Source organism: Ambystoma mexicanum, chromosome 2q (assembly GCF_040938575.1).
Source record: "Ambystoma mexicanum isolate Mex_15411 chromosome 2q, UKY_AmexF1_1, whole genome shotgun sequence".
NCBI classification, from domain to species: Eukaryota; Metazoa; Chordata; class Amphibia; order Caudata; family Ambystomatidae; genus Ambystoma; species Ambystoma mexicanum.
Genome location: NC_090924.1, coordinates 1,470,763,826 through 1,470,782,063, shown reverse-complemented (window position 1 = coordinate 1,470,782,063; position 18,238 = coordinate 1,470,763,826).

The following is an 18,238-nucleotide window of genomic DNA, read 5'->3' as shown; positions in this document are numbered from 1 at the left end:
CGAGTCATGCCCAAGCTCCCATGAGGACAGTTCGCACCACACCCGCCGCACTGTTTGTTCATTGTTCTTGAAAGTGTTGCAAATATGTTTCTTTCACCCAAGAGGAATGTGCCCTACAAGTCTGCGGTCAGAGGCTGGTACCTCATGTGCATGTTACCTCACTTTGGCCAAAATACTACCCGGTCTGTTCCAAGTGATCACGAGTTATAGCTGTAAAGACTGGAGGCGGGTGTCTGTATTCCTGCTCTCTATATGGCAGAGTCGAAGCACAGAGCACCCCAGCCAAGATTCTCCATTTTTGGTAGCAATGAACAAGCAATCAAGGCTTAGCTCTCAGGAGGTGATGCAGGGTGGTTCTTAAGTACAATGTAGTCCCCAATCCCCCACAAAGGAATGTCCACACTCTATGTTAGTGAAAACACAGTTATTTATATAAATAAGGTTTCAATTATATACACAATCACGATAACACACTTTGTGCTCCGACAATTCTAAAATGGTAAATATATACAGTCTCAATGTAGTACCAAAATGCTTCAACTGTGCTCAGTTCAAAGGTCATACGAATCAATTGATAAAGTGAACCAACAATAGACGTAGGAGGAAAACAGGTTAGTTACAACAATAGGCCGAATCCTGGGCCCCTACCACTAGGCACATTTCTGTGTGAGGATTCCCCCCACCTGGGCAACCTGTAAATAAATTAATTCAACAAGCCCATTCTATATATTATCTATTCAAGTCTTATTTCCTACTATAAATCTTCTACTACCCCAAGGTACCTTGTTTAGCAGAGTTCGATGTTGGGTCGTTGATGGATCCTTCTTGAGTGACTCCCTTTAAGGCAGGAGCCACAGATCGTCGAGCTTTCACAATGAAAAGGGTGAACAACAGCAGCGATGCAGCAGCTTCGGTCCTGGTGGTGCTCGTCGATGATCAGTTGTGGACGTCCTGGGATGATGAGGCATGCGGTGCACCTCGGCGGCGATAGTTCATTGCTGGAAAGAGTCAATGAAGAATTTTGGCCCAGCAAGGGCATCGGGTCGTCAATGTCTCTGTGGTCTTCAGGTGGTGGGAAACCTACCGGTGGATTCTCCTCAGCGCATCAGCGGCCTCGACTTTCTCAGGTGGGACAAAGCAGTATACAGTGCAGGTGAGAGAGTCCTTTGATCCAAATGTCTTAGACAAGGGAGCATTGCGGCTCCGTTCGATAATGATAGTCGTCGACGGTGATGGACTTCAATGTCCGGGCGCTTCGCTTCATGATTCCGTGGTGGTCCCCGTCTCCGGTCGGCAGCCTTTCGAGTGTCTGACTTCCATGGTGCTTTGGCAAAGATCAGCTGGTGCACAATGGTCCCTCATAGCTCTGAAAGAGGTCTCCTAGCCAGGTCCTCTCTTGTATCAGTTCCTTGATGTCACAGCAGCTTTCAGATTAGTGAAGGACAGCAGCAGAAGTACTTCTTCTTCCAGCAAGCTTCAAGGTTAAGCATCAAGTATCATGTTCACCTTCTGAAAAATTTCAATTAGTGAGGGGTCTCCAGATATACTGTTTGGTCTCTCATTCACTCTGCTGGTTCACAGTCAGGCAACCAATCACTTAGAAGGGCATTCATGCACGCAGGCAGCCAATCATGCTCACAGTGCATTCAAGCAATTTTCTCTCCAGACACTCACAACAAGGAATGTGCATTGGGACAAGTACCCAGCCATTCAGCACTCCACACTGCATTCATACCATTTTCAGGTAGGGAGGTCCCAATCTTTGTGTCACATACCAGAAACCCGACACCCATAACAAGAAGTGTATATTGGTCACACACTCCATTTACCCAGGTCCCACCCCATGGGCGTACCCACAACATACAGTCATTGGGAAGGCTTCAGCCAGTCTGGCCTGGACTTCCCCACAATACCATCTATGGAGCTTCCACCCAACAGCCAGTCAGGGGAAGGGACAGGGTCACGGCTTCCCAGGACTTTGGGAAAAACAAGGTAACAGGCAATAGAAAGCAAGAGGCCACAGTGGCCATCTTGTTTTCTGTCAGGAATCAACTGTCAAATTCAGCATGGGGCTGCCACCAGTCCATACCCTGCTCTGTGGGCCACACACAGGTGCCCATAAATATACACTAGGAGTACAGGGTTGTACCCCGACCCATGGGTGCCATAAGGGCATCCCATGTGTCTGGTCACATGACCAAAAAGAGGAAGACCTGCACTGCCAGGAGTCCCACATGGACTCCTGGGCAGAAAACAATACAGAACAGACATGAAAAAGGACTACAGAACAAGGACAGGAAGGTAAAGTGTTCGGACAGTTTTTCTGAAGTTCAACACAGGACTTAGTAAAACTATTGAACTGAGGAAGCACAGGACTCCACTCTTAGTATAAGGCTGTACCACCAAAGTTCACGGTAGCGTAGACAGAGCAGCCGGGCTTATCTTAGGAGGGAGAGGGCTGTAGAATCAGTACAAATGAAATTGTAATACAAATGAACCAAAGAAATAGTGAAACACTTTGTATTGTAAAAAAAAATAAGAATTTATTTAAATGCATGTAGGCCCAGATAAATCTAGAGGTAAGTAAGCACTAACACATTATATGAAATCACAGTATAAAAGCACAACACTATCCTTGAAAGTACACACAGTATAGACCTTATTTGAAATACCTAACAGTAGTTCTAGGAAAGTCAAAACCTTTTCATATACATTCAGTATAGGTGAAGCCTATTCTTGGGGAGTAAAAACCAATGGTTACTTTGCACAATTGCATTCAGTAATGCAAGGGCAGTACACCCTTCCAGTTGTACAGCGACACTTGGTAAAAATCACATAATCAGTCCACTGGACAATATACTTTTTATGAATAATAGAACACTTATTCTAGGTGCAGTAAAAAACATATAACTACTTTTGTGACAACACACAGTTATACTAGGTGAGTCAAACCTATGAATGTAATATTCAATTACAGGTGCTTTTGAGATCAGTGAAACACAGATAGAGATAAGCAGTAACTGGTGTAACTTATTTTTGGATGGCACACAGCTAACACAAGGTAAGTAAAACCCACATACTTTTTTTACCTCACAATGAAGGGGAAAGTAAAACCCAATGTTACCCGTTACTGAATGACTCAAAGTTATTCTAGGTAGGCAACAACCTAATTATTCTGGACAGGCTAGCAGCAAGTTAGGGGAAGCAAGACCCAGTTATCCTCAAAGGACTTGTCTGGTGATACCAATAGTTGGAAGACACTCATACAATTACCCTGCAGGAATAATCTGGTGAAATCAACACTTTACTTTTGGGAAGAGGCACAACCTAATCACAGGAGAGTAAAATACCTTCACATCTACTTTCTATTTGACTGGCAAAATAATTTCTAAGGAAAGAAAAGATGTTAACCATACTTTTAAGAATAGTGTATAACACATCCAAGATAAGTAAGAACTTTTGTGACTGTTCACTCTTAGAATGACAGTTATCAACCAAGTCTTTACAAGTAAGCAACTTTGAAACACGTATTTTCTTTTCTAGGCAGAAGACCCAATTCCTTTCAAACTTGTTCCCTTATTCTTGGTGCATGTGTGTTCTTAGTGGCAGAAGGTGGGTGGGGGGTTCACTAGAACTGGTTACCAACAGGCAGTGTCAGAATAGGATCTTTAGTAGCAAAAGCCAGAGTTGCTTAGGAAAACTGGGCAAACGGGTGAGCACTTTGCTTCTGGGTTAGAAGAGGGTCCAGGGGCTTCACAGAAGACACGATAGCAGGATTTTAGCAGTGGGGCTGGTTGCACTGGATGAGAATCCTCCCCATCACAGAAAATACCCCACAGCTACACAGAAATCCTAACAGGCATAAGGTAAGTAAATACCGAAGCCAACACAGTATCTCAGCATCGAATAAGATTTTGCAGCAGGAGGACTTCAGGGTCTGCAGCCAAATATCCAGTCAGTGGATTCCTTGTCGTGGTGACTGAAAACAAGACCTTGGAAGGGAGTTTGCAGCACGGATCAATGAAGAAGGCTCTAGGCAAGGTTTTTCTCATGGCTGAATGCAGTTCTGTGGATTTGCCGCCTATTCAAGGAGCACAGAATAAGACTGAACATTGCAGTTGAATTCTCGTCATTACAAACATCCAGCACTCTGTTGAGGGGACTTTTTGGACTTGGTTCTTATCTCTGGAAATTAATCAGGCTGCCTGTGAAGTTTCAGTGCGATTCAGAATTCAGAAGACCATGCACTGCACAGTGGCTTGAGGTCCCAGGGTATTACGGTATAGCAACAACGCAAGTGGAGTCCTCAGCTTTATTAAAAGGAAGGGCTACAGCAGGTTCTGGTTACGCATAAGGCTATTTAGTCACTGGAAATCGCTTCAGCCGCGTTTCCTTCATCTTCCTATTTGCTTTTGGTTCCAGTGGTCAATTTTTCTTCAGCTTCCAGGTTCGCAGAATTTATCAGGAACTACAGCACAACCTCTGCATTCTCTCCCCGCATTTTACAAGAAGGGGCGGTCTGGATGTCCAGTCAGGACAACTAGCCCCCCACTGTGAATTGTCCCCATTCAAGCAAGGCATAAGACAAAGGGCTGGGGAGTTTTGGACTCCTCGCCGACTTCCTGCACTCACAGACAGACTGGAGCCTGGGCGGGGAGTCCAGGGGACTCCCGCCGAAGATAAAATCACACAAAGGAATTTCCCACCCTGGATGTCAGGGGAAGGAACAACAAATGTCAGGAAATACTAAAATGGCAAAAAAAGAAGACAGGGCATTTTGGTAAAATGAGCACACATAGGTGCCTTTACTGCAGCTGTGAACACAGCCCGCGGTAAAGGTGCCCCAAATTAATACAAGGTATCGCTGACACCAGCCATTGAAGTAACCTTGTCACTGTGATATAATTGTTACAGTTTTAATGTAAAAGGTGATACATTGTATCTCCCCAGCACTCCACATAAGGTGGGGGGGTGCTGGTTTCACAGAATAAAACGTAAAAGGGATCCAAAGATCCTTTGTACCCTTGAGCAGGGCCATCTTAAGCACTTTTGGGGCTCTAGGTACGGACATCTTTGATGCCCCCTCCACCAAACCAAGGGAATTAATTGATCAAGAATACTGGTTGCACCCCCCATGGCGCCGTCCGTCACACTCACAACCTATAGGTTGATATGCTGTCTCGCAACATAATAAGCACATTTAATGCCTTTAAGTCCCCTTGCCCTCTTCATTCTAATCAGAATGATAAACAAGTACCATTTGAAGACCATCATTAACAGTCTACGAAGAGGTTACTGTTCTAGCACATACAGGATCCTTTTAATCAACAGCATCCAGGAAGGGATGCAGCCGGTAGTATTAATGCAGGACTGTATGTAAAAGGTACATGTAACCCATAATAGACAGAGAACTCACAATAGCTGACTCACAGGATGCAAACGTGCTCATGCATGGATAGAGGAGACCAATTGGAAGGAAGGAGAATGCTACACATAACGTGGCATGGATAGTGGATGCAGATTAGAAGCTACCAGGAAGGTGTCTTTATCCAGACAGAGATTAGAAGTGGGTTATGGTTTTCAAATAGTGTTGCCATTAGCTATCAAAGGAACACATGCCTGTGATGTGCGATATAAATATGCTCACTATTCGAGTGGAAGCAACCCTATAGCCAGTGAGACCATGAATAAGTCTTTTATGAAGATCATATCATGAGAAGGAAAACACTCTGAAGGGCTGACAATCTTGAAATGTTTAGGGACTGGCAATATTGAGAGGTTAGGCAGTACAAGATTAAATGAGATGCCCAGGATCACACATTGATGAAGGGCTGAAGCTGGGATTGTTGGCAACTCTGCAATTTCTGTATTTGTACACTTTCTTTTCCATTTCTTACCATGAACTAAAACAATCCCATTTTATAAAAACGGACTTGAAAGTATACAAATCACATTACCAAACATGACCATTTTTAAACAAAATTTGATAGAAGGATGTTATGCAAAATGGGAATGGTTATAGCTTCATTCTCTCCATCATCAAGGGAAGTATATAAGTACCAGCATACCAATCTATGTGATTTAGCAAATTTAATCTGCGTTTGTCTTTTGTATTTCAAAGCTTTAAATATTTCCTGAACTTGTGACATTTTCATGTATAAACGTGCATAAAACCCTCGACGTTTACCAAAAAGCAAACCGTTTTTGGTTTCAAACGAGCAGACCTTAAAATATGCATTCAGGTCTCCTAGGAGACTAAGCACAGGGAGTGTCGGGCACCTCCCTCACATCCTGTCCACCCCAGACACCCTGGAGCCAGAGGAAGGCTTCAGCACTGAAGCCCGCCAAAGGCCAACGAACAAAGGGACCACATCTGATTTGGCGCACAGAGACAAACACAAGAAGGACCTTTCCTAATAGAAATGGCGAAAAATGTCGTCCAGAGTCTATTTTTACAGATAGGTCTTGGGCGTGTATGGGAGGATTGGTCCAAGAGACCCCCCTCCCCTGCAGCCTCTCCCACTTGTGAAGTCCATGGCTCGTCGGGGGTTCCCCCTGCCACCAGGGCCAAGGTGGCGGGTGGACCACTGGCTGAAGACATTGACCAAACATGTTGTATTAAGCTAGGCCCTGGAAACCATTTTGTGAAATCAAAATGGCATGAGCCCTGTGCACCGCAGCGCGGCCCCCACCCTTGGAGAGTCTCACTTGTCCCTGCGGCCGCAGCTCCCTGGCAGATCCGCTGAGAGCCTGTTCCCACGAGCAGACGGACATGAGCTAGTGCTAGATGCAAACACTGTAACATTCACCTTCTGCAGTGTATCACTGCCCTCAGCATGACCCGGCCAGCAGGGCCAGGGTGGAAAAGAACTGTAACATGGTCCCCTGACATAGGTAGAAACCCCAAATACTAATATGTAACCTGCCCGTGACGAAACTCTACTCTCCAGGACCTTTTTTGATTAAAACATGTAACCTGCAGGAAGAGGGCAGAATGTGTGTTTATGTGGCATTCTGGTAGAAGTACCCACATCCCCGTAGCTATGTGCAAATGATAAAAGTATCCCGGGGTTTTCATGTTATATGTTTTGCCGCGAGGAATGCACCCCAAGGTCCCATGCCATAACTGAACTAATGCTGCTAGAGTGCAAAGGAAGACACATTCAACCCCATTGGGAGCTCATGTAAATGGTGCACGAAAATGCACAATATGTATTTGAATGTCCAAGCTCACCATGTGTCACTGCCATCAGTCTCATTGGCCAGTTGTTCCTGCGTGCTCCACCAACCTTACTACTACCTCGCTTACCGTGCATGTATAGAAATGTAACAAAATGTTGTGGTTGTTAAATACTTAACATATAGTTATTAATTGCAAAATGGGTATAGGTAACGCATTTGAAATGGCCATGTAAAAGGCACTAACAATGTAGAAAACATAAGCTTTGAAAAGACTCAATGAGTATTGTACATTATATGAATGTTTATGCCTCTTCCACATAATCTGCAACGCACGAGGAAAATACCATTGTGGGCTTATCCAAGGCCATTCCCCCTTCCTCCCCATTGAAGCCTGCCTGACGGAAAGCAGAGGCCTGTGCTGCTCTGCTTCACCTCCCCCAATTCGGCTGGAGCCGCTTCAAACATTCACGTTCCCCCGCAGCTCCCAGGGCCGCGGTCAGCTACCTGAATTATTTACAACCCAGCAGTAAACCCCGGCCATAAACGCAGGCCTGAAGGCGCCCTTTCTTAGGCTCCACGACCCACCAGCTCACCCCAGGTTAATGTCCCCTGTAAAATTAGGATACCCAATATTATAGCAACACTGTAGGAACGCATCCATAATGACTTCTAATGGGACATGATAACTTGGACAGCTCGTCCCTTGCCCTGAGACCCAACCTCGCGACCTATGATACGCAGTCAACAGGACGATGGTAACCATGTATTGATGTATCACCAAAAGACCCCACTCTAGGTGCATTCCTCCTGTGTTGCATTAACCTGTAGAATCACCTATTGGAAGATTTATCGGGGAAGATAATATTGCAATATTGAATGAATGCGGTGTGCGTGGCCTTAGGGCAGAAAGCCAAGAAAGACGTTCATCACTGACACTGGTCACAGCTGGCACAACAACACCGCCCGGATGAGCCCAGCTGACCTGCCCGGCCCGGCCCACGTGGGTAACCAGTGACGTCCACCAACCACGGCAAACCACATCACAGCTGCACCTATAGTTAGTCATCGCCACCCAATCCCCACGAACTTGTGCCTCCTATAGTGTGTAGGTTCTTATGACGTATTTTGTAAATATATACGCCTGTCTTTGCTATTGTCAGACAGAGCGCTCTCGGAGTTTGCAGAGTCCTTTGCATGCCCTATTCTGACTTATATAAACTCCCATTAAGCTCACCCGCACTTTGTCTTCGCCTTATTCCCATCTTGGGAGAGTCCATTATTGTCTCTCATTGTGGGGAGGATCGTGCTATCTGGGGACGCTCGCCTTCAGGCGCCATATTGAAAAACATGATTGGCCCAATTTTTAGCTACCGTTGTTAGTGGTTGAGAAAAATCATGGTATTTTGATCTAAACCACTGCCACCAGCCATTTAAAGTAGGAAAATGTAACATTTGACTGTTACATGAGTGTTTTGACTCAGGCGCTCTATAGTAAGATAGTGTGTGCTGGGTCAGTAAATTTAAAGACTAGTAAAGTCAGTTTAACTTTACATGCTCTGGGAGACAGTAGTCAGTCCCAGAGAATGTATTTAAACCTTTGGAAGTCTGAAAGGCATCCCTTTGCCACTGCACTGAAGGTGCTGTGTGATACACAGAAAAAGATGATGCCAATGGAGTTGTTTTAAAACTCCATAACCAAAGAACACAAAAGTAAAACACACATCAAAATACTTGGAAAAGTAGGAAAAAAAAGGCTCACACTCTTCCAAGGTAAAAAATGAAATCCTAGAAATCCAGCAAAGTTGTTGGGGGTCTCAAAAGGTAAGGGAAATTAGCACATATTGAGAATTCTCCCTAACAAACAGGTACCATATATTGTGAGGGAATATCACTGAGCAGAGTGCTCAATCCCCGCCCAGCAATGCCCACTAGACCACCAGGGATTTGTTTTGAAAGTGAGGGGGGGAGGTGGGGCTGCTTACAGTAATCAGACCCCCCCCGCCCCCAAAGCATTTATTAAGGCACTTATGGATAACCCTGGGGGCAGATGGCTGATCATCTGCCCCCAGGGAAGGGGGCAAAATGAAAAAATAAATAAAACAAAAACGAAAAACAAAAGGGATAATTGGGTGGGAGTGGGGAGGCCACTAGCCACCAGGGATTTATTTTATGGAAAAGAAGGTGGCCCTCTCCCCCTCACCCTAAGGGGAAATGGGGGCACCCCTTGTAGCCCTCCCTGGGGGCAGATATCTGCTCCTAGGAAGGGGCATCTGACCCCAGGCAGGGCTGCATTTGATGCCCCCTCTTATCCACCCCCAGGGAGGGCGATTCAAATGGCACCCCTTTCATTTGGTGTGGGGGTGAGAGGGCCACCCTCTTTACATTGGAAAATTGCCCAGAGGTTTAGGGTGCCATCAGCCCACCCTAAAGTGTAGTGTACCTTTTTAAATGTTGTTCTTTGTTTACCAAACATCCCTTGGCGCAGATGGGCACATTAGTGTGCCAATCTGCCCTCAGGGTGCCCAATCCTTACTGCCCCAACCACTGGGGGGGCCTGTCAAACATTTTATGGTAAGGGCTATTAAACTATAGTTCTCTGGAAGATTGTGTAAACCACACTTAAAAATAGGTATGATATTAGAAGTTTTCAAGGAATTTGGCATTCTTCCCGTATCAATAATTATTTAGGCCCTTATCTGTATGGTGAAATTCAGCTGTCGGAAACGACTTGGGGTTAGCCATATTTTAGGCTTTCCCCTTGACCCCTAGGTAGAAGCACCCATACATGTGATGTACTGTTTTCATCGGGATATGTGTGGAAACGCGGGAAGGTAGGCCATGTGTTGTTGGCTCTGTGTTTCCATGAGTGAGCCGAGTGAAATGTGCGGTAATTGGTTTTTTTTCACCACATTTCAGATTTGCTGGGTTTCTGGGTAATACATTCTGGGCTGATTTGCACAAGTCAGATCTCTGTGGATTCCCACGGGTGTCCTCTTATCGGAAATGTGTGGGGTTCCCTGTTTTTCTTGGTGGCTTGGACACCCTTGGCCCATATCTGTTTGGTGTGCCCTTCTGAAAAAATCGTGAAATTCAGTTGTCAGAAAAGGCTTGAGGTTAGCCATGTTTTAGGCTTCCCATTGGTTCCCAGGTAGGTGCACCCACACATGTGAGGTACCGTTTTCATCAGGGCAGGTGTGGGAACGCGGGAAGGTAGGCCATGTGTTGTTGGCGGCGTGTTTTGGTGGGTGAGCCGAGTGAAAAATGCAGAAATTGGGGTTTTTCTGCCACATTTCGGACTTTGTCAGGGTTTCTGGGTAATACGTTCTGGGCCGATTTGCGTAAGTCATACCTCTGTGCATTTCCATGGGTGTCCTCTTTTCGGAAATGCATGGGGTTTCCTGTTTTCCTTGGTGGCTTGGACACCCTAGGCCCATATCTGTATGGTGTGCCCTTCTGACAAAATCGTGAAATTCAGCTGTCGGAAAAGACTTGGGGTTAGCCGTGTTTTAGTGTTAGGCAGAATCACCTGCAGTACCGTTTGGGAACACTACAGGCAATTAGGACCACAAATGTAAGCACAATTTTACCTTTGGTACAAGCCTGTACAACACAGTAAAGGGGTAGCGATGGCTGAGCAGACAGACTTATCTCAAGAGTTTAAGTGAGCAGTAGAACAAGTTACACAAAGGACCTACTAATACAGTGATTCAAGTAAACACTTACTCAAGGTTTCTTAGTAAAAGAATATACATTTATTTACTCAATCATTTATTAAACATTACCCTAGCACAAGCAGCTAAATATCACACACTAATACACCACAACAAATCCAACCGGTAAGTAACTGAACAAGCCTAGCTCAAAAATGTAGTAGGAGTAAAATAGCACTTCAGATACTTAGAAAAGGGAGAAAAAGACAAGGTTACAAGAATAGACAGCCCAAATGCATTCATAGGCAGGGCAAAGGGTTTCAGTTAAATACAACCAGCAATTCTTCTCAACAGGCCTGTTTCAAAGTCAGTGGTTCAGAATCTTTAATAGGATAGCACAGTTCTGGTATATAACAGTTAATTCTTTGCCACAGATTTTTGAAGGATTTGGCTAGGCAAAAAGTTTGACGAATGTTTAGGGAAGGGCAAGCCTTCGTAGTTGAGGAAAGTTTGACGCACTTTCTCGATCCCCGAAAAGATTTCCGGACCGCCTTTGCACAGTACCTTTTTAAATGAAGAAAGTTGTAGCTGAGGCAGTTTTTCCTGGCAGTTTGAGCAGATTTCACTGTTCCTGAGCTTCAGTCGTGGGGACAAGAAAGATTATGTCGGGAGGTTCCTGCACTGCCCAGGGAAGAGGCCAAAAGCTATAGCTAGATGTCGGTTTAAGGTGTGTGTGCCTTAAAGTCCCCCTGGTTTCCTTCCCTCTGGCTATCCGGTTTTCAAAAGCACTCTGAAGAAAATTTGATCAGAATAGGACCTGTCCAGGTGGCTTGCGAGTTGGTTGTTCCCACCAAACTCAAGGGAAGAAGTTAACCTTGAAGGGCTTCTCTGTCGTCAGAGTTTTAGGCAATTCGGACGTGCAGCAGGGCTTCACCAGTTGTCCAGGAGTTTCAGCAGTCCTCTTCCTTCCTCTCCTCTTTGGTTCTTTTGTTCCAGTGGTCGACTCTGCTTTCCAAGTCCCAGAAGCTAAGCAACCCCTCCAGCACTCTATAGTAAGATAGGGTGTACTGGGTCAGTACATTTAAAGAGACTAGTAAAGTCAATTTAACTTTACATGCCCTGGGAGACAGTAGTCAGTCTCAGGGAAGGTAAGTACACCTTGGGGAGTCTGAAAGACACCCTTGTGCCACTGCACTGAAGGTGCTGTGTGATACATAGAAAAAGATGATGCCACTGGTGTTGCTTTAAAAACTCCATAACCAAAGAACACAAAAGTAAAACACATTGAAAATGAAACGTTCAAAGCCCCAACATATAGCAAAAGAGATGGAGGGCTCTAAGGTAGAGGTAATTAAGCACTTGTGTGAGAAATCGCCCTAACAGTAATCAAGGTGCTTTGGGGATTTTCAAGAATTGCAAAAAGAGCGTGCTTGACATGTAATGTAACTGAACAGCCCATTGTTAAATGTAACCGTTTCTCAATGCCAAAAGGAGCTGCATCCAATGCTTGCTCACTTAGATAATGACCACTCATTAATGTATCCAGGATCCTACTGTAAAATGCCAGTGGTGTGTGTCTCTTTGAAGTTTTCTCTGTGAGAACAGCTATCATTTCAACTCTATTTGAATGGGAGAACAGGACACCATCTTTACTATAAACTGGTATGCCTAACACAGGAGCTGTACTTGTTGCTTGTTGTAATTCATCAAAAGCATCTGTCATCTCGCCTATTCATGTAATTACACATTTCCACTTCTGTGCTTCTTTCAGTCCTTCTAGGAGGGGCTGCACATATGTACTGTAGTTGAAGACCCATATCTGACAATAGTTGCAGAGTCCTAAGAACTGCTGTAGCTCTTTTACTGTATTGGGCCAAGGAATATTGGTAATAACTTTTGCTCTTTCAGGTGTCACCTTCCTCCATTCCTTTGATATTATCTGGCCCAAGTACAATGCTACTTCCTGACAATATTGCAGTTTCAATTTGTCCATGGTGTACCCTTCGTCAGCCAGTGCTGACAATAATTTCAGTGAGTATTTTATGTACCCTTTCTTTGTGGAACTGCAAACTAGCAGGTCTCAACATACTGTATGTTTCTGCTATCAGTTTCTATATTTCCCAGCTCTGCCTGTAAGACCCTATTAAACACACTGGGGGACACACAGTACCCCTGTGGGAGGTGACTGTGCTGCAATATAATTCCACAATAAGTAAGCACAGTCAAATTAAGTGAATCTTCATGCAGAGAAATTGAGAACAAAACATTTTAAAATCAATCACTGCAAAATATTGGCTGTAGGTGGTATGTTGCATAATATCATGGCTGGATTTGGCACAGGTGGAAATTCAGATTCAAAAATATTATTCAAAGGGACCCTCCTTTCGCCTTCTTTATTGGGTACACCGCTGTATTGCATGTGATTTTGAAGGCACTAATATACCTTGTCGCACCAAGGTAGCAAGGTGGCAATGGTTTCATAAATACCCTTGACAGCTCCTGTGGACATGGAATAATGGTAGAAATGCACCTTCGTTTAGTTTTATTTTGACTGCTCCTACCCTTTTTAATAAGCCAACATCATATGGATCACTAGTTCACAGTGCATTCGGCACTTTTGACAAATCATGCTGCAAAAATGATGGTAAATTCCTCGCCAACAATATCATCTGGGGAAATTCTCTATACTCTATTTGCAACAGGCATCTAATACAAATGTCAACAATCACCTCACTATCTAAATAACCCTCTTGAAAAAGTTCATCATCAATCAGTCTATGGCCTTCATTACAAGTTTCCCTGTATCCTGCCCGTATTACAAACGGGATACCGGGGACTGCCCTGCCATTACCGGTGCCTAATATCCTGGATATACCAGTTGCAGGCCATGGAGGTAAATCCCCATTCCATGGAGTCCCATAGGACTCCGGTGTTGCCAGAATTACTGGCACCGGTTTACGTGATGCCAGTAATGCTGGCATTTGTTTGCCAGTAAGCTGGAGGTAAATCATTCACCCCCTCTGGCAAACTTGAGTTTCCCCTGTGTGATAAAGATTCAGGTTCTGGGTTCACCAGCATTTTTACTGCACTGGGGAAATTGTAATGACCCCTATGTAATGAATCAAGTGCGATTACTGTGTGCCAACTTACTCCTTTGTCATCAGTTCCATGCAAAATCGCTCTGTCCTCTATAACTACTGCTGCTTCTAATTCGATTGTAATAATTTGCCCTTCTAACATGTCCGTGAGTGCCTCTGGCCTAAACAAAATCTCAATAATGTGTCCTGTATTATTGAAAGCCATGCCAATAACACCTGTACCCCCATAAAGGGATATCTCAGTGATCACGTCGGAAGCGGCCTCTCTCTGTGTCCTCTGTGTTGTTTCCTGTTCGCTTTGAGCTGTGTCTTGACACATTTGCACGCCGGTCGGTCCTTTCCTTGGATCGACTGAGTGCACGCGTTGGAGTGAGGAATGCTGTGTTGACGAGCCTAGCTCCGAGCTCTGAGATCCCCGTTCCCCTCCTACTATAGCACAGTACTGTATGGTGCTGAGGATGAAGAGGGCTGTATGAGCTGGTGATTGAGATTGATCACAGAAATCACTGAGATCACTGTGACCATCAGGATCACCATCTGGACCGCCATGACCTCCGTGGAACGGATCAGGTTGCACAGCCAGTGAACGGTCGATGAGTTGTTGCGAGCTGGCCCTTTGCCTCTGTTCTTTTCATGACATTGGCTCCGATATCTGCCCCATAGTCCTATGCCTGGGATACCCTGATCTTTGAACCAGGTGCTTTGGGCTCCTATATGACCATGTGTGGAGACAAGTGAAGTTAGTGGAAGGAGCGGCTGTGTGTTTACTGTGTCTACATGTGGATTATGGATTTTGGTGCCGCTGCAACATTGCAAGAGGCATTTTGCTGCTGCCGGCCCATTAATGAGACACAAGCTATGTGACTGCCCCACCCCCCTCACACAGGAAGCTCTTACTTCTTCTTAACTTCCCTTCCTCTGCAAAGTGGAGATAAGTGGAGTTAGCGGGAGTTGTCGAGAGGGGGCAGAGTAGGGGGTAGCAGTCGGTTATTGTGGGAACTGTGCTGAAGATGGAGAAATCAAGGTCCTGCACAAGAATGCAGCAGCAGGCTCGGAGGGGGTGGTGGGGCGTGACTCCCCCATGGATGACTGTTTGTTCCACCAAGGAAACAAACTATCGAACACATTGATGAAAGAGGGGCCTTTGGTGCCCATTGTGGAAACAGCTATGAAAAATGTTGGGGTGCCCTCGAAAGATACGTCGAGGTTCAGCCGGGATCTATGCCGTTGGGGTTGTATCTCTGGAGTCTCTATTAAAATCTGGTGCCTCTAGAAATTCCAGCTGTCTGGAAGCTCTACCATCTGCTATGGAAGAAAGTGGCGAGGAGAAGCAGAGGGGAAGCCTGGGGGGGGGGGAGCAGGCGTTTTACGAGCTGAATACTTCTGCTCATAGTTCTAGGGCCTACTTTCAACTGGCAGCCGTACGTATTAATACATCAGGGATGAGAGGAGTAAATGAAGAGCTGGCTAGTAAACTGGCAAATGACTTGTCTGATATTAGTGTAATAATTGCCAAACAAAAACACCTGAGTCTGTCCCGGGTGAACAAGTGCCTAAGACTCTTGGATAAAATTCTCCTTCAAGAGGATGATTTGGATGAGAGAGAGGTGGAACATTCCTTAAACTTGAAAGGTGTGGTGGAAGAGGTGGCTGGGGAATCCCACAGCCCTCAAAAGGATGTGGAGCGGCAGCTGATGTTAGAGTGTGGTGATATAGTGAAAATCGCACCAGCGGATGTGGTGGAATACCCTGTTACTAAAGTGAATACATCCTTGGGTGTAATTAGCCCGCCTCCCAGGAGGGAAATCTGGCCTGAGGTATTTGGGAGCGACGAGGAATCTGAGTCCTCTTAATCGGGGAGTGTATTGCCGGATTACTTCTCGAGGATTCAAGAGAATGGGGGCAGAATTAGAAGATCTGGGGGCAGTGGGCATGGTATAAATCTAATGCAACTACAGCAACTAGTGATGGCCTCACTGTCCATATCCTTAGGGACTTTCACGAAGCAGTATGAGAGCCTGAATGAGTCTCTTCAAGGCCAATCAGCTTTGATTGCTGGCCTCTTAGACAAATCTCATGGCCTGGAGGCTTTGGCCATGAGAGTGGGCAAGAGATTAGATACAGAGGCGAAAACTTTGGCTACGTGGCAAAATAGACTATGCGACTTGGCCAGTCGGGAGTCTGTGGATAAGACTCTCATGATGGAATCATCTGGAAGTGGATGAGGACACAGATGAAGGATGGGGCTCAAATGTCCTCGCCTGTGACAGACTCTGTAGGAAAGCCCCTCATGCCCCCCCCACAGGGCATGGTGGGATGGAGCCATTGGTGGATCTAACAGGGGTGAATGATATCTCTGCATCTAAGTCTTAGGCACCGTTGCTACCGTTCCGCCATAGTAAGAGTTGTGCTCGTGGGTGCTTGACAGCCCCCGCCAGGTCTGACCTCAGCTCGTCGGATGCACCAGCACCGTTATTAATGGTGCCGGTGCATCCGAGCTCCCCCTTCCCATTTGAGCCATATGGGGCTCAAATGGGAATGGGGATCTACCGGCACCTTCGAAAGGGCAATTATCATGTCCGCCTAACTCAGCATGACCTAGTAATTGCCCATTTGAGGGTGCCAGACCCGGTTTTACCGGCACAGCTACCGCCAGAGTAGTTATGAAGCCCACTGTTTCAATAGTACCCAAAGGGGTGCTTTGTGTTAAAATGTAAGTAAATTGTGATATATTCAGCAACAATGGTCAACATTACTAACTGCATAGTGGCCCCTCACCCATTATGGAGGAGCTAAGGAGCCAGCCCAGTGAAACTGTGAGCACTCCCTCAGCTGCTTTATCCAGCTAATGGAGTGCTCCTGGGCTGGCTGAACTGTCAAAGGGAAACACTGTTTCCCTTTGACAATTCAGTTTAGTTCCCCAACCACACATGCTCACTGAGCCATGCAAGTGCTGGGGCGTTTTGCTTCGCCAGCATTGCATAGCTCATTGGAAATGCTGGCTGGGGCACTGCATGTCTGTATGTCCGAGGGGGAGCTCCTGCGCCTCCTCGCACATACGGACAGAGCAGCTGGAGCAGCACCCACACACAGGCCAATGCAGAAGGTACGTTTATGTTCATTGTTTTTATTTAAACATGTGTATGGATGCGTTATGAGTGAGTGTATGGTGATGGATGCTCATGTGAATGATAGAGTGATTGCTGTATGAATGTGCAGCGCCTTGCATATACACATAATCATGTTCATTGTGTTAGGACCAGTGGGGCCCAGGGGACAGGGATGGTATCTTTTTACCGGACATCTATCATTCAAAACCCTCTGCCTTGTCCACAAGGCTTTCTGGGGCCTCGGTCCAAAATACCTTCAGCTATTCCTCCGCAAATACCTCCCCTCTCGAGCTCTTCACTCCTCTACCTCCAACTCCCTCAGGGTCAGTCGTTTATCAAAGAAACGAGCTGGGGGTAGATCTCCGTCTTCGGCTGGGGCCTCCCTCTGGAACAGCGCCCTGCCACTCTAAAATTTGAGGAGAACCATCTTTCTTCCTGCACTTATCAGACCTACCCTGTCTGCTGCCTTAAACGTAGCACTTGCAAATTGCTGGCTGCACTACCACTGTTTGTTGCCTTTATTATTTATTTATTGTTATTTATCTGTTTCTCCTCTGCTTCGCACTTTCCACTTCTCCCCCCTTCCATGCACTTTTCCCCTCACACTTGCGCGTTCTCAATGTCACTGGGCCTAGTAAGATCGCTGTTTTATTCTCCTCTGTTCCCCTCCCTTGCCTTGTCACGCTCTGAAACACTTGTGTACGAGCGCGATAGAAATAAAATATCAATGCCTGCCCCCTGGACTCCCAGCAACAATTGCAAACTGTTTGGCTATTTACCCATTTTTTGTTAAAAGTATGCTCTACAATGCAACATTTTAACCTATTATTTAAAAATAAATTCACAGGGGGAAACCCCCCCGAACCTCCCCTTAATGCCCCTCCGCTTAAAAAAGATTCACCAGCCGCCACTGGCCCTCAGACTGTGTTGGGAACGGGATGGGGGAACCGAGGGACTATGGTGGGAGCACAATGGGCGGGAACCATGGGATAGTGATGGGAGCAGAGTGGAGAGAGCCCTGGGTGTGTGATGGGGTGGGGAGAGACCAGCGACTGGGTAGGAGTGGGATGAGGGAGCCCAGCGACTTTGATGGGAGCAGGTGACGGCGCGCAATATATACTGTCCATTTGGCATTTCTGGGGGGTCCCGACCTGCCCAAATTTTGCTCAGGGGGGCCCTGGCCAAAAAAGTTTGAAGA